Here is a 17,853-nt window from a genome sequence, read left to right on the forward strand (position 1 = left end):
AAATACTGCAGAGATGGAAAAGAGATGGCATTGTAAACAAAATAAGATTGGCTGTGGTCATTATTGAGCTGGGTTATATGTACCTCAAGAGCCATTATACTATTCTCTCTACTTTTAAGAATTTTTAAAATTTTTCATAATAAAATATCAAAAAATAATAAATTTAAGAATACCATGCACAGAATATTAGAGCTGAATGGCTCTGGGGCAAAAATTCTTGCTTTACAAATGAGAAAACTAAGGCCTAGAGAGGTTAAGAAACTTGCCCAAAGCCATGAAGCCCATCAATAACAAAACTGAAACTAACACTCAAGTTCTCAGTTTCCCAATCCAGTTCTCCTTCATCTGAACAGGGAGTTCTATTCTGAAGAATCTTCTTAGCCTCTTTCTACTTTATAGGATTAATTCAAAAACACATTAAAGAGCCAGTTCTCTAATAAGTGGGTTTTTTTTTATTTGTGTGCTTTGTTCTATAGACATTTCCTTTATTGTGCCTCTTTTCTACACTGTGACAATTAAATGAGATGTGGGCCAAAGTTTCACATTCTTATAGCATGTTGCTCAACTCTTTTTGTTGGCATTGTGAAAAACCTTATTACTTTTATAGTTTTCCCAAAATCACACCTTCCATTTAATAGGGTTTGTACTTTTGTCTAATGCACAACAATTAGGATTCTCACAGTTATACTTCATTTTGGTGTGTTTTTTTTTCTTTCTCCCTCAGAGTATGAATATAGCATTTCTAACCTATAAGATATACACCTTTCAGGTATACACCTTTCTACATGCAAGATTACATATAATCAGCAGGATTCAAATTAGATTCCTGTAAATTTCAATACAGCAAGAGACCTCCCTGCAAACTAGCTGACCAATCAAAACTAACACTTAACCCAAGAACTCCATAAAGTCAACTAATAGAGGTAGTTTAGGGGCAATAATAGTAATAATAATAATAACAGTTAACATGTACACAGCACTTGCTATGTTTCAGTAACTATACTGGTGCTTTGTGTGTGTCATCTCATTTAAGTCCCATAAAAACTACAAGAGGTAAATTTTATTATCCTATTTTAATTAGTATTGAGAAAAATGAGGTTTTGAGAAACTAAGTACCTTACCCAAGGTCACACATTTACTTACTGTAATTCTATAGGTAATTATTGATGTGATGACACTCATTACTATGTAACCACTTTTATAAAATATTTCCATGAATACCAACAGATCATACATTGTCCAAAGAACAAAAATGTGTTTAATATGGTTTGCTACTTCAATAACCTTTGATATTAGATCCCTCAATCTCTATCACAGAGAGGTAGAAAGAACATAATACTGTTATCTATGTAGTCCTAGTCAGAGAAGGTAAAGAAATTTGCTAGTTAAGCAATATTCTTCAATGTAGCAAAAGCATTCCAAGCAAAATATATATATATATGTTTATACTGATGATATATCATCATCACATAATTAACACATGTTTTGTTTGACAATTGTTTCTTATGTATATGTTTCATTTTCCCCAACTAGTTAAAATAACACTAAAGCAGACAGTAGGAACTTAAACACTAGTTACCTGGACTACTACATATTTTTGTATTTTATACCATTTCATGCATGCCTATGATATTCTTAAACGTCTTTAAAACTATCATCATCTAAATGGAGTCTACCATTGCAAAGGCTCTGATTATCATGCCACTGCATCATGCTTAAAGTGACTTGAACTGTACCCACAATGATGTACATACAGAGGGAGAGAGAAAGGGAGAGTGAGAATATCCTAAATCCCAGAAAAACTTATTCAAGTAAGGAGGGGAAAAAAACTATTATAAACCAAACTGATACAGTGAAAATGCATGGAAGAATCTGTCCTTAAATTAAGAATTCAAATATATTTTCATGAAATTTATTCAGAAGAAACTATATCAGCAGTTACACCTAAAGGGTCAACATTTCCTATAAGACAAGTGAAGCACAACTCTGAAATGTCCCTTAAAATCATTAAAGAATTAAGAGAATTGCCACTGTTATATATTTTTCATTTTCAGGGACAAAATCAAATTATGAATGACAGAAATAATAAACATACTCTATGAGTAGAAAAGAAAATAAAAATCCAGCCAGACTCTCATGTAAAACCAATTCCCAATAGCAAGATTCCCACACTCTAAATAGCAACACTACGTCAGCCTGTGAAATGACATTTTAAGCAAAGAACACAAAAATGTTCAGTACTACCCTCTTTACAGAGACTAAATATCATCTCAAATTAAATTCAGATAAATAAATAACTCAATTGGATGACAAATAAACAAGAATCACCTTTAGCTTTGTTCCATTGCCACGAGAAAAAAACTCAGTTAAGTAATAGCAGCATCTTTATTTAATAGAGATCAATGAAACAAAAGAATAAAAAGAAACAAGAAAGATATCAAATAAAATCCAGTAAACTTTGAATAACCCAAAGTTATAAGTAATGAAAATTTTTCCAAAAGTGCGGGCTTCTGGGTAAGCAATAGTTCCTAAATAAGCCAATACACATAGTGACACCAAATCCAAAAGCAGAGAAATAACATGAAATCAGGAGAAACAGAGTAACATATAATGGCAGCGGTTAAAATAGTCACCTGTAGAATAAAACTATGGGAGGTTTAAAAAGTTTATAGACAACAAAATTACAATTAAACTGCAGAACAATCATCATTCAGAAACACCTGAAATCTAGCTGAACAGTCCTATAATTAAGAATATAAAGAAGTAGCTGCAGAGACACTGTTAGGAGGGACAGAGATGCTGAACAGGCTGGTCCCACACCCACATTTGGCAGATAAAAATCAGGAGGGGTATCTCGGCTGCTGTGAAGGTCCCCCCTGAGAAGCCAGGAATCCCAGCCCCACACTAAGCCCCCTAGCCCATGTAGCACTGAGAAGAGAAGTCCCTGGAACTTCTAGCTGTAAAAGGCAGTGAGATTGAGGCTGAGTGACATAGAGGGCTCCTGGAGTTCTAGGAATTCCTCTTAAACGGCCAACCACACACTTACTCCTACTGACTTGCTCTGGGCTCCAGGAGCTTGAAAAGTTCCAGGGACATAAGAGGAGGAACTAAATTATTTAACATCGGGGTGAGAGGTGGAGGGGTAGGTTTCTCCAAAACGAAAGTGCTGGCAGAGCCTTTTCTGAGACTCCCCACACAGAGCCAGTAAGTGGGTACCATATCTGAGTCTTCAACAGCCTGGCTCAGTTTGCTCCACCCTAGTGATTCCAAGACCCCAAGCCATTTCAGGCCCACCCAAGCCCTTTCCCGTGCCTTTTCCAGATGAACAGCTTGTCTCGTCTACTGCTTCAGACTTTACTAAAATCTCTCAAATAGCATCTGACCTCGGTGTGCCCTGTACCAAATGTTAAGTGGTCCCAGGCCCAGCAGGAGCGGAAGCTGACCTTGGTCCACAGCTTATCCTCTCTAGGGCACCTCCAAGCCCAGCACAAGAAGCAGCCATGTGCATATCACTTTACTGCCCATGCTGGGTAGCCCTGGGCAGAGCACAGGGCAGAGCACAGGCAGCGCAGGCCCCAGGACCAGAGCACCTGGTTCACAGCTGCAGATCACACAGAAACACCACCCAACCACCTTCATGAGCAACACACTTAAGAGGTGAACTCAGCAAGTACATGAGCCCACTAAAGTCAGTTTTGGTCCATGGGATCAGCCCCTGCACAGCTGATCCTTCACAGTGGCAGCCAGTAATCCCACCTGATCAGCCTGGGGGTAAAGCTCTCCCACTAACATACCAATAACAATCAGGCTCAACTGCAACAGGAAGGTATACACAGCCCCCATGGGAAGTGTACTTGGAGCTACCAGCTCAGGTGCCCAGGGAGGTTGTGACATTGGGCCCTACAGGACACCTACTACATAAGGCCACTCTACAAAAACTGGGAAACATAGCAGCTCTATGTAATAAATAAAAAGAAAAGCCACAGAGAGGCAGCCGAAATGAAAAGACAAAGAAACATGTCCCTAATGAAAGAACAAAACAAAACTCTAGAAAAAGAACTAAACAAAATGGAAAAAAACAAGCAATAAGATGCAGAGTTCAAAACACTGGTTGTAAGAATGCTCAACGGACTTAGGGGAAGAGTAAATGAACTTAGTGAGAACTTCAGTAAAGAGATAGGAAACATAAAAGCAGAGATAGAAAACAAAAGAAAAAGTGACATCAGAGGAATGGCAGTGAGAGATCCTCCATCTCTCCCCTTGAAATTTCAAAAAATTGAACAGTTATAACTCAACAAAGGTTTCCCTGCTTGATACACAAATATGCCTGCGAGATCCATACATTGAAACATGTTGGTGAGCAAGTGGAGCAAAAGGGAGAGGTGAAAAAGGAGTGGAGCTGACACAAGCCAGGGACGCAGCATGGCAGCCAGGAGCTCATGGTGAGGCTCTGCCAGAGAGGGGAAGAATCCAGTTACGGCTCACACACCTTCAGCCAGAAGGAACAGAAAAACTAAGTGGGCACTCCTGCAGAACCGAGCAGCACAAGCTATGGCTGAGCCAAGAGACCTGGACAAGAGCACAGAGCACAGGAGAACAGCCACACTTGTCAAGCAGCAAGCAATTCAGACAGAAAAACAAAGACACATAAGCCTGGCTTTCTGCCCTTAACCTCCAAAGATCGCCTCCCTTTGCCCATAGTTTTGGATTATGAAGCACATTAACTCCGAGACCAAAAACTAGTACTATAGAAACACATTTCTCCCTGAGCAAAAGGTGCACTCTGTGATGAGGCCCGAGTCAGGAAAAAGCAGGAACCCTGGTGGGACACAGCAATGGAATTTCACAGAGCTAAAAAAAATACCTGTGATCCAGTGCCACCTACTGGAAAAGAATAGAAAGACCTCTTTGTGTTAATCTGCTAGAGAACTGCTAATCACACATTAATGCCTAGACAGAGTAAGAATTCATCAAATACCATGAATAACAAAGGTAGCAAAGCAGCTTAAAAAGAAAATTGAAAATATCCAGAAAACAAACTTAAAGAAATGGAAATATGTAACATAAATGACAGAAATTTGAAGATTGTAGTTCTGAGAATATTCAACGAGATACATGAAAATACAGTCAGAAAATTTAGTGAGCTCAAAAAACAGCTTAACAAACAAAACAAGTACTTAAGCAAAGAGACTGAAAATTTACAAAAGAACGAAACAGCAATCCTGGAGATAAAGAACTCAATAAAAGAGATGAAAAATAGAACAGATAACAACTCCAAATTTATGGGAAACAATGAAAGCAGTCCTGAGAGGGAAGTTCATAGCAATACAAGCCTACCTCAAAAAATAAGAAAAACTTCTAATAGACTCTCTAACCCTACAACTTAAAAACGGAGAAAGAGAACAAAAGAAAAGCCCAGAGTAAGTAGAAGGAAAGAAATAATAAAGATCAGAGAAGAAATAAATAACAGAGAGACTAAAAAACCAATACAAAAGATCAATGAAACCAAGAGCTAGTTCTTTGAAAAGATAAACAAGATTGACCCTTCAGCCAGACTCATCAATAAACAGAGAGAGAGAACCCAAAAAACAAAATCAGAAATGAAAGAGGTAAAATAACTGACCCAACAGAAATACAAAGGATTGTAAGAAAATACTATGAACAACTATATGCCACCAAGCTAAACAACCTGGAGAAAATGGATAAATTCCTAGAAAAATACAACCTTCCAAAACTCAATCAGGAAGAGTCAGAAAGCCTGAATAAGCTGATAACTGCTGATGAAGTTGAAGCAGTAATCAAAGGGCTCCCAGCACACAAAAGCCCTGGCCAGGATGGCTTCACAGGGGAGTTTTACCAAACATTCAAAGAAGAATTAAAACCTATCATCCTCTATTTCAAAAAATCCAAGATGGAGGAACACTTCCAAACTCTTTTTATAAGGCCAGCATTAGCCTAATTCCAAAACCATATAAAGACACTACAAAGAAAGAGAATTACAGGCCAATATCCCTGATGAACACAGATGCTAAAATCCTCAAAAAAAATACTACCAAATCAGATCGAGCAATACATTAAAAATATCATACACCACAACCAAGTGGGTTTTATTCCAGGATGCAAGGCTGGTACAATATTCGCAAATCAATACACGTGATACATCACATAAACAAATTTAAAAACAAAAATCACATGATCATATCAATAGATGCAGAAATAGCATTCGCTACAATACAACATCCATTTTTGATAAAAACTCTCAGCAAAATGGGAATAGAGGGATCATAATTCAACATAATAAAGGCCATATATGACAAACTTATGGCCAACATCATACTCAATGGGCAAAAAACTAAAACCATTTCCCCTAAGAACAGGAACAAGACAGGGGTATCCACTTTCACCACTCTTATTCAACATAGTACTGGAAGTCCTAGCCACAGAAATTAGACAAGAAGAAACATAAAAGGCATCTAAATTCAAAAGGAAGAAATAAAACTGTCATAATTTGCAGATGACATGATATTTTACATAGAAAATTCTAAAGACGCCACCAAAAACTACTAGATTTAATAAATGAATTCAGCAAGGTAGCAGGATACAAAATTAACTCCTAGAAATTGATGGTATTTTTATACACCAATAATGAATTCTCAGAAAGAGAAACAAAAAACAATCCCATTTACCACTGCAACTAAACAAATAAGATACCTAGGAATAAACTTAACCTAAGATGTAAAAGATCTGTACTCAGAAAACTATAGAACACTGAAAAAACAGAGGAAGATATAAACAAATGGAAAAATATACCATGTTCATAGACTGGAAGATTTAATGTCATTAAAATGTCCATACTACCCAGAGCAATCTATAAATTCAATGCAATCCCTATTAAAATACCAACAGCATATTTCAGGGATCTAGAACAAATACCTCAAAAATTTATATGGTACCAAAAAACACCCCTAATAGCCGCAGAAATCTTGAGAAAGAACAAAGTTGGAGGAATCACAATACCAGATATCAAGTTATACTACAAAGCCATTGTAATCAAAACAGCCTGGTGCTGGCACAAGAACAGACATATAGATCAGTGGGACAGAACAGAGAAATTGGCCCATGCCATTATGGTCAATTAATATTTGATAAAGGAGGCAAGAACATACAATGGAGTAAAGACAGTCTCTTCAATAAATGATGTTGGGAAAATTGGACAGGTATATGCAAAAAAATGAAACTAGATCACCAACTTACACCATACACAATAGTAAATCCAAAATGGATAAAAGGTTTAAATGTAAGACATGAAACCATAAAAATCCTAGAGGAAAACATAGGCAGCAAAATCTCAGACATCTCTCATAGCAATATGTTTGCTGATACATCTCCTAGAATAAGAGAAACAAAGAAGAAAATAAACAAATGGGACTGCATCAAAATAAAAAGCTTCTACACAGCAAAAGAAACCATCAACAACACAAAAAGGGAGCCCACTGTATGGGAGAACATATTTGCCAATGACACACCTGATAAAGGGTTAATATCCAAAATATATAAGGAACTCATACAACTTAACAAAAGGAAGACAATCCAATTTAAAACGGGCAAAGGACCTAAATAGACATTTCTCCAAAAGAACATATAGATGGCTAAGAGACATATGAAAAAATGCTCAAAGTCACTAATCATCTTTTATCCTTTGGCACAGCATGGAGGGAACTTATGCTAAGTGAAATAAGCCAGTCAGAGAAAGACAAGTACCACATGATCGCACTTGTATGTGGAATATAATAAACAAAATAAACTGATGAACAAAATGGATCCAGAGAAATGGTAGCATGGAACAGACTGAGGGATCTCAGAAGGAAGGGGGGGAGGGGGGAATGGGTGTAGAGAGATTAATGAAAGAACTTATATTTTTATAAGCATAACCCATGGACACAGACACTGGTCTGGGGAAGGCCTGGAGGTGGGATGGATGCAGGGTGGATGGGATTAGTGGGGGTTAAAAGGGGACATCTGTAATATTTGCAGCAATAAAGATAAAGAAACTTAAAAAAAAAAAAAAAAAAAACAAGAAAAAAAAACTAAAGTCTGCAGCTACAATGAAAGGAGCTCTAGACAATATGCAAATGAATGGGTGTGGCTCTGTTTCAATAAAACTTTGTTTACAAAAAAAAGAGATGAAGAATAAACTAGCAAGCCCTGAACAGTGTAGCTCAGTGGTTAGAATGTCAGCTTATGCACTGAAGGGTCACAAGTTCAATTCCCAGTCAAGGAAACATACCTCATTTGCAGGTTTGATACCCCAACCCAGTTGAGGTGTGTGGGGGGCAACCAATCAATGTGTCTCTCTCACATTGATGTTTCTCTCTCTGTCTCTCTGTCTCTCCACATCTCCCCTTTCCACTGTCTCTAAAAAGCAATGGAAAAAATATCCTTGAGTGAGGATTAAAATCAAAATAAAAAGAACAAAATAAAAAGAATAAACTGGCAAGCATAGGAAATACAGCAAATCAAATGGAGGAAAGTATCGGTGATATTAAAGATGAAATCTAGAAATGATGCAGAGGGTAGAAGAGAGAGACTAGAGCATAAAAAAAAAAAACTCTACAAGAACTATCTGACTCCATCATAAAGAGGAATATAATAATAATAATAGGCATACCAGACGAAGAAAAGAGGAAGGAAGAGCCTACTCAAACAAACACTTGATGAGAATTTCCCAAACCTATGGAAAAAAACTAGATCCTCAAATTCAAGAAGCAAACAGAACACCTCAATCCAGAGGTCTTCTCCAAGGCACATTGTATTAAAACTGTCAAAAATTAATGACAAAGAAAGAATTCTCAAGGCAGCCAGGAAAAAAAGAAAGTAACCTACAAAGGAAAGCCCACTGTGTTATCATCAGACTTCTCAGCAGAAACTCTACAAGCCAGAAAAGAATAGAACCAAATATTCAAACTACTGAAATAAAAAAATTACCAGCCAGGAATAATATATGCAGCAAAGTTATCCTTTAAATATGAAGGAGAAATAAGGACTTTTCCAGACATACAGAAGCAAAGGGTATTCAACACCAGAAGACCTCCATTGCAGGAAATAATCAAGGAGGTTATGCTACCTGAAACAATGAACAGGTCACAAGTTTACGTACGTTTGGTAAGATCACCAAAAACTTACCACATAAACAGGGATAAATTCTGACAACAAAAACATAAAAGGGGAGGAGGGTAAAGGTCTGAATTTGCAAAGAAGGGTGGAGCTAAGATTCATTCAAAAGAAAAAGGACTACTGTATATATGAAACTTTCTTTTTTATAATCTAACGGTAACGATATCCAAAAAAATGCTAAACTGAGACACATAGCATAGAAAAAGAGAAAACAGAAGAAAGAAGCATAGAATATCATCAAACAAAAACAACAGACAAAAGTAGAAAGGAAAAGAACCAATGGAGGCACAGAGCTACTAGAAAACAAAAGATATTAAAGTGGCTATAGAAAATCCCCATACATCAATAAATACCCTAAATATAAATGGTTTGGATTCACCAATAAAGAGGCACAGAGTAGCAGAGTGGATCAAAAAACAAAACCCAACCATATGCTGCCTTTAAGAGACAGACACATCTAAAATGTAAAGACAAAAGTAGGTTCAAATTGAAAGGGTGGAAAATTATTCTCCAAGCAAATAAAATTCACAGAAAAGCAGGTGTAGCCATACTTAGACAAAATAGACTTCAAGATAAAGAAGGTAACAAGAGACAAACATGGACATTTTATGATAAAGGGAACACTACATCAATATATGTACCAAATCAGGGAGCACAGAAATATATAAAGCAACTACTAATAGAACTAAAGGGAGAAACAGACAAAAACACAATCATAGTTGGGGACCTTATAATACTCCATTGACAGTTCTAGATAGATCATTCAAACAAAAAATCAACAAATATGAACCTAAAAACCGTTTAACTTGTCCCTGTGCTTTAAGGAGGAGGAGGAGGGGGGAAAGAGGAAAGGGAGGCAGCAGCAGCAAAGGTTAGGAATAGCTAAAACTTTCTAACTGCCAAGTACTTCACACACATTACCTCATTTAATCCTCATGATCCTAGAATTAGCAGAGAACATTGTTCTTGGAAAGTTTAATTATCTAGTCACATAAGTAGTAAGTGGCAGAGCCAATAGTTTGACCAGTTGATAGGGGACAACGCCCCCTCCTCTCTTTGCTCTGCTTTAATCACAGTAGTTCCACCTTTATCTGTGTTAGATTTCTGTATAAGATATTTGAAGAAAAGGTTCAATAAAATTTAAAATAACACTAAATACATGAATAAATGCTCAGTTCAAACACACATTGTTTAAGAGTAAACTGTATGTTACACTATTCTCCTTCACAAGGTTCTAAGACCTTTGCCTTAAGGTTGGAATGAGAGTGTCACTTAGGAATTGATAAGATTAAGGCTACAAAGAGGTCAGGGCAAGCTAATCAAAACCACTTTCCAAGTCCAGTGCCTTAAAGCAATATCTGAGGAAGATGTTTGGTTTTTGCTTCTTAGATGTTGGAATATAAGTGGATTGATGTGTGATTGATTCCTGCCTTGGAAATTTAGAAAGAACACTCACCACAGTGCTCAAATCCAGAGTAGGAACCTGGATAGTCATTTCATTCCACTAATATTTATTTGAAAAATAGGTACTGAATATGTACTATGTGTAATTATTTCAAGAAAATCGGTAGCACTTAAGAAAACATTAGTGTTCAGTAGTGACAGAATCAAACTCTATGTAGTCCCACATTTGATAAGCAAAGTTTCTAATGCCTCCATGGTTGAGCACAGACTAGAGAGGGTTGGAAGAGAAGAAAGGTCACCAGAGAAGGTCTTAATTTTAACTACCATAGTGATCTAATGTTTGCACTCTCTAGGCTTGGCAGGGACTTAAAGCTTACTTGTCACATGAGGCACTTTAATAAGTTCTTCAAAGACTTCCCTCACCGAATTAATAGGGATCTCTCACTTCCAGTGTCTCTCTATACAGGTGATTCTATTTCTTTTCTAGTTGATCATTTTTGAGTTCTTTCTCAGCCCCCAGCATCATCAGTATACCACCAGCTTCTTTCTGCCTCTTGGACAGGATCTAATACAACCACACAAATGTTTTTCTCTTTCTCACCCTGACCCACAAGAAATAGTGGCAGGATTGAAGTGGCTTCCAAAACTGCAGCCCTTAAGACATTCTCTGGCTCCCCAAATTTCTAAGACATGAATCAATCATACATCAATCCACTTATATACCAATCTAAAAAACCAAATCCTCTCAGAAATACCACTGAAGGCCCTTTCCTTTGCATTGAGATTACACATTTCTAGAACAATTTATTTTGAAACAGTTTGATTAAATTTTAATTTACAAATTATGGAAATGCACCAAAATCTTATGTAGTTATCTCAGAGTAGTGGCACTATAACTCATAATACTCTTTTTGATAGTCCTCCATTTTCAGTTTGCCAAAATTAGCATTTATTTTTATGATAAAAAAGAAGGGGTTTTCTATTTTTTTCTTTATTTTTATGGTTGACACTATCACAGAAGTCCTTATTTTCTCTTTCTTTGCCCCTCCACCAAGCCCTCAACCCTCTTCCTTCTGGCCATCACCTCACCATTCTCTCTGTTCATAGGTTATGCCCATATGCTCTTTGGCTAATCCCTTCACCTTCTCTCATCCAGTCCAACCCTGCCCATCCACTAAGTTGGACAACTGTCAGATTATTCCATGTATCTATGCCCTTAGTCCATTAGTTTATTTTTTTTCATTAGATTCTACATATAAGTGAGTTCATATGGTATTCGTCTTTCTCTAACTGGCTTACTTCACTTAGCATAAAAATCTCCAGGTCCATCCATGGTGTCTCAAAAGGTAAGAGTTCCTTTTTTATTCCATTGAGTAAACATATCAATGCTTTTTTACCACTAATCTACTGATGGGCATTTGAGCTGTTTCCAGATCTTGGCTATTGTAAATAACACTGCTATGAATATAAGGGTGCATATATTCTTTTTGATTGGTGTTTTGGAATTCTTAGGATATATTCCCGGAAGTGGGATTGCTAGGTCAAAACCAGTTCCATTTTTAATGTTTTGAGAAAACTCCATACTGTTTTCCATAGTGGCAGCACCAGTCTGCATTCCCATCAACAGTGCATTAAGGTTCCCTTTTCTCCACATCCTTACCAGCACTTGTTTGCTGATTTATTGGTGGTAGCCATTCTGACAGGTGTGAAGTGATATCTCACTGTGGTTTTAATTTGCATCTCTCTGATGATTAATGACATTGAGCATTTTTTCATGTGTCTTGGCCATCTGTGTGTCCTCTTTGGAGAGTGTCTATTCAGGTCCTTTCCCCTTTTTTAAATTGGATTGTCTTCCTGGTGTTGAGTGTTATGAGTTCTTTATATATTTTGGAGATTAACCCCTTTTCAGATGTATCATTTTGAATATGTTCTCCTATACAGTACATTCCTTTTCATTTTGATAAGGGTTTCTTTGCCATGCAGAACTATTTTAGTTAAATGTATTCCCACTTATTTTTTCATTTATTTCTCTTACCCTAGGAGACACATCAGCAAAAATATTGTTCTAAGAGATGTCTGAGATTTTACTGCCTGTTTTCTTCTAAGATTTTTTAATTTTGCAACTTAAATTGAAGTATTTTATTCATTTTGGGTTCAGTCTTGTGTATAGTGTAAGTTGGTGGTCTAGTTTTATTTTTTTGCACGTATCTGTCCAGTATTCCTAACACTATTTATTGAAGAGATTGTCTTTACCCCATTGTATGTTTTTGCTTCCATTGTCAAATATTAATTGACCATAAAGGCATGAGTTGATTTCTGGGGTCTCTGTTCTGTTCCATTGATCTATATGCCTGTTCTTATGCCAGTACCAGGCTGTTTTGATTACAATGACCTTGTAGTATAGTTTGTTATCAGGTAATGTGATATCTCAAACTTTGTTCTCTTTTCTCAAAATTGTTGAGGCTATTCAGGGTCCTTTTTGGTTCCATATAGATTCGTGAAACATTTGTTCTAGATCTGTGAAATATGCCATTAGTATTTTAATAGGCATTGTGCTGAATCTATAGATTGCTTTGGGTAGTATGAACATTTTAATGATGTTAATTCTTCCAGGGCATGGACATGGCATATGTCTTCACTAATTTGTATCTTCCTCGATTTCTTTTTTCAATATCCTATTGCTTTCCGAGTACAAGTCTTTTACCTCCTTTGTTAAATTTATTCCTAGGTACCTTATTTTTTTTGTCATTATTACAATATATGGGATTGTTTTCTTATTTTACTTTCTGATAGTTCGTTGTTGGTATATAGAAATTCCTGAATATTCATTTCCTATCCTGCTCTTTTGCCAAATTCATTTATTAATTCTAGTAGCTTTTTGGTGGAGTCTTTAGGGTTTTCTATGTACAATATAATGTCATCTGCAAGTAAGGACAATTTTGCTTCCTCCTTTCCAATTTACATGCCTTTTATTTCTTCTTCTTGTCTGATTGCTGTGGCTAGGCATTCAGTACTGTATTGAAAAAGAGTGGTGAAAGCACACATCCCTGTCTTGTTCCTGATCATAAGAGAAATGCTTTTAGTTTTTACCCTTTGCGTATGGGGTTAGCTATGGCTCTGTCATATATGGCCTTTATTATGTTGAGGTATGATCCTTCTTTTCCCACTTTGCTGAGAGTTTCTATCATAAATGTGTGCTGGATTTTATCAAATTCTTTTCTGTATCTATTGATATGATAATGTGGTTTTTATCCTTCATTTAGTTTATGTGGAGTATTAATTTGTTAATTTGCTAATATTGTATCAACCTTGCATCCCTGCAATAAATCCCACTTGATCATGGTGTATGATCTTTTTAATGTATTGCCAGATCTTGTGTGTTAATATTTTGTTGAGAATTTTAGCATCTATTTTCATCAAGAATATTTGCCTATAATTTTCTTTCTTTGTAGTATCATTATCTGGTTTTAGAATTAGGATAAAGCTAGCTTGTAAAATGAGCTTGGGAGCTTCCTTCATCTTGAATTATTTGGAATAGTTTGCAAAGAATAGGCGTTAGTTCTTCTTTTAACGATTGGTAAAATGAAGCTTTGGTACACAACTTTTATTTGTTGGGAATTTTTTTATTACTCATTCAACTTCAGTAATTGTAATCTATCTATTCATGGTCTCTGATTCTCCATGATTCCCTTTTAAAAGACTGTATGTTTCTAGAAATTTATCCATTTCATTCAGATTTCCCAATTTCCTGCAATCCTTTGTATTTCTTTAGTGTCAGTTGTAACTTCTCTTTCATTTCAGATTTTATTTATTAGGGTCCTCTCTCATTTTCTTAATGAGTCTAGTTAAAGGTTTGGCAATATTTTCTATCTTTTCAAAGAACTGGACCTTGGTTTCACTGACCTTTTGTATAGTTTTTAGGCTCTATTTCAATTATTTCCACTCTGGTCTGACAAAGAAGAGTAAGAAAAATGAAAAAATAGAAAAAGGAAAAAGAGGGGAAAAATATAAAAGAAAAAATGGAAAAGGAAACAGAAAAGAATAAAACAGAAAAAGGTGGAGTTCACATGAGCAGAGTTTAGTGCCTGCTGCAATCTCCCTTTAAATATGCTGTTTGTGAAACTTTTTGGATCCTGTTACCTGAAGCTGGCCACTTGATGTGTTGGTTCTGGGCTTCTTGGGAGGGACTCTGTTATAAGCCAATGTCAAATGCTATCTATGTCTGGCATTCAGCAACCTGTTTGAAGCTACGGGTGATCCATAGTTTGTGGCTGCCTTTGCTGGGCTTGGCTGCGCAGGGGAAGGACCAGCACTGGGCCCATGGGTGGTTTAGCAAACCTGTCAAGGCACCCCAGGATCTCCTTCAACCTCCCTCTACCTGCTGGATGCCTGTCAGGCTTAGTCACTGAAAAGGCTCAGTCTCTAAAAGAACCTCTGGCTCATGGGGCAATTGGATCTCCCATGAATGGGAGGTGCCTTCAGACTTCAGGGAAGATGGTGTGATCACCCTCCCCAGAGCCACTTATCTGAGTTCCAGATTTTTCCATGGCTTCACCCAGTCAAAGCCCTTAGTAGTCAGGTGGGTGGGGCCTCCAGAGCTCAGAGGTTGGGTCTGCCAGATGGTGGAAGGATGTTTCTATAGGATCTCCCATGAGAGGGAAGTGCCAGTCACATTCAAAAGAAAGTGGGGGCAATGGCCCCAGCCCAAAGCCAGTCACTGACAACCCCTGAGTCTGCCCATAATTCTATACCCTGGCCTATGTTGCTGACTGCTCAGCAGGGCTTAAAATCCACAGGGTGGGGCAAGAGGGATTCCAAAGGGTGGGGTAATTGCTTTTCCCCAGGCTGGATGGCACTTGGAGGGGATTGCTCCACCCAAGAAAGATGGCTGCTTTGGCATCAATGAATGACTCAGTACAGGGATCCTGGCAGCTTTTCCCCCACATCTCTCCTCAAAGCCACAAACCCCTTATTCTCTTCTGGGGATTCCAGTCCTCACCCCCCTCCCTCCACCGGAGCCCAGGGTGAGTGGCTGCAAACAAAATTTTGCGTGTTGGCCTTTGCCTCCAGCGAGTTCCATCTCTCCTTCGCAGACAGAAACCCCACTGCTTTCTACAGCCAGGTACCAAGTGGGTACCTCCTTCCTGGCTCTGGCGCACCAGGCTAGGGAGCCCAGCCTGGGGATTAGGCATCATGTTTCTCTGGGGGAACCTTCTGCAGCTGAGACATTCCTTCATAACCTCGGCCACCACCTGTGGGAGTAGGGCTAGCCCCTTTCATATCTCCACCCTTTGTACCAGTCTTGGGGTGGCATTTTCTGCTAATCCTTGGTTATAAGACTCCTCTTCAGATAGTGTTTAGTTGGTAATGCAAGGTGATTGTTCCCCAATGTAGTTGTATTTCCAGTTTGGTTCCAGGAGGTCTGAGAACATGATCCACCTACTCTACAGCTATCTTAGAAAAAAAAAAACAATTTTTTTTTTTTTTTTGGTTAATCCGTACCCGAGGGTATTTCTTTTCCATTGATTTTTTAGAGAGTGGAAGAGAGGGTAGGAGGGAGAGAGAGAAACATCAGTGTGAGAGAGACACACTGACTGGTTGCCTCCTGCACCAACCCAGCCACGGCCGGGGATCAAACCTGAAATGCAGGTATGTGCCCTTGAGTGAGAACCAAACCCTCCACCCTTTGGTGTGCAGGCAAACACTCTAACCACTGAACTACACTGACCAGGGCCCCAAGAGCTTTTTAAATTTAAAAATATAGCTAATGTAAATATCTGGTTTATTTCATAATTAAATCTCTAATAAATGATCATTAGAAAGTACATTTCCCAATACTAAATCATAAAAACTGTTGGGTTTTTTGCTAAGAACATGACAAATCCTAAGAAAAGATCTAACTATACTCATATCCTTGTCATCTCCATTGATGGTGAAGACACTGACTCCAAAAAACCAAAAATGTTCTCCATTTAGTGTATATTCAATATAAGAATGCGGTTTTATTTCAATGTATTTATCTTCCTCATTATTTGAGCTAAACTAATATTAAGATGAATTTATATTTTCTTTCAACAATCCAAACAATGGTAATGGAAAGTAATTCAAAACATTTTAACTAAGAACTATTAAAAAAAACACACACAAAGAAAACTCTTTTCCTCCCTGACTGCTTGAAGACCTACCACCACCATGAATGACACAGTAGCTGTCCAGACCAGGAAGTTCATGACCAACAGATGACTTCAGCAGAAACAAATGGTCACTGATGTCCTTCACCCTTGGAAGGCAATTTCTGTCATTACCTATGACAGAAATTCAGAAAATAAGAGCCAAAATGTATAAGACCACACCTAATGTCATCTTTGTGTTTGGATTCAGAACCCATTTTGTTGGTGGCAAGAAAACTAGCTTTGGCATGACTTATGATTCCTTGGATTACACAAAGAAAAATGAACCCAAACGTAGACTTGCAAGACATGGCCCGTCTGAGAAGACCTCAAAAAAAAACAGCGAAAGGAACACAAGAATAGAATGAAGAAAATCAGGGGTACTGCAATGGCCAATGTTGGTTCTGGCAAAAAGAAGATGTAAAGATTCTTCAGTGACTTTATCTGTGGTGATTGTACAGATTTTTCATGAGTGGATTAGAAAACTAAGAATTTTTAAAAAAAACATTTTGTATCTGGGAGAGTCAGCCTAGGTTCAAAGTTTTTCTGTAGCTAATCCAAAAATAAATAATTGAGAATTTACCACAGTTTGTTTGTTTTTTAAAAATAAAAAAACTAAGGGTGGGGCTGGCATTATTTTCTTGAAAATTTATTATTTATATTTATTTATATTTATATTTACATATTTATTTGTGGACTTTTACCAGGAATAGGGAACTTCCTACATTATATGAAAAACCATTGCACAAAGAGTAGTTTCTGTTGCAGCCCTAAATTAACTCGGCATGATTAAATGATCAGAGACATTAAAATTTTGTCATCACACACAACTGAGATTAAGGAGTATGTTCCTCCATCATCACTCAGCAACTATCACTTGGTCTGATGGTCTGACAGCCTGAAAATACTTATTAACAAACTTATCACAAAATCAAGTACCAATACGAAGTCTCCCCCTGATACAGTAAGGTTCAAAAGCCAGCTAAATGTTTTTAATTAATACTAACTTTGCACTGGAGGTATATAAATAACTGTAACACTCTGAAAATATCACTAGAGCCAGATGAAATATCAGGAAATGTATCAAAAGTGGTTCTTCTAATTT

The 17,853-nt window shown here is 37.3% G+C and overlaps 1 protein-coding gene and 1 pseudogene across 3 annotated transcripts in view; one reads left to right on the forward strand and one right to left on the reverse strand.

Moving 5' to 3' along the window:
• Positions 1–17,853, reverse strand: part of SUGCT (succinyl-CoA:glutarate-CoA transferase) — an 841,499-nt gene that overhangs the window by 771,727 nt on the left and 51,919 nt on the right. The window lies entirely within an intron of this gene.
• On the forward strand, positions 16,771–17,172 carry LOC107532778 (small ribosomal subunit protein eS24 pseudogene; annotated as a pseudogene).

Source organism: Miniopterus natalensis, chromosome 10 (genome assembly GCF_054644295.1).
Source record: "Miniopterus natalensis isolate mMinNat1 chromosome 10, mMinNat1.hap1, whole genome shotgun sequence".
Taxonomy (NCBI): Eukaryota; Metazoa; Chordata; class Mammalia; order Chiroptera; family Miniopteridae; genus Miniopterus; species Miniopterus natalensis.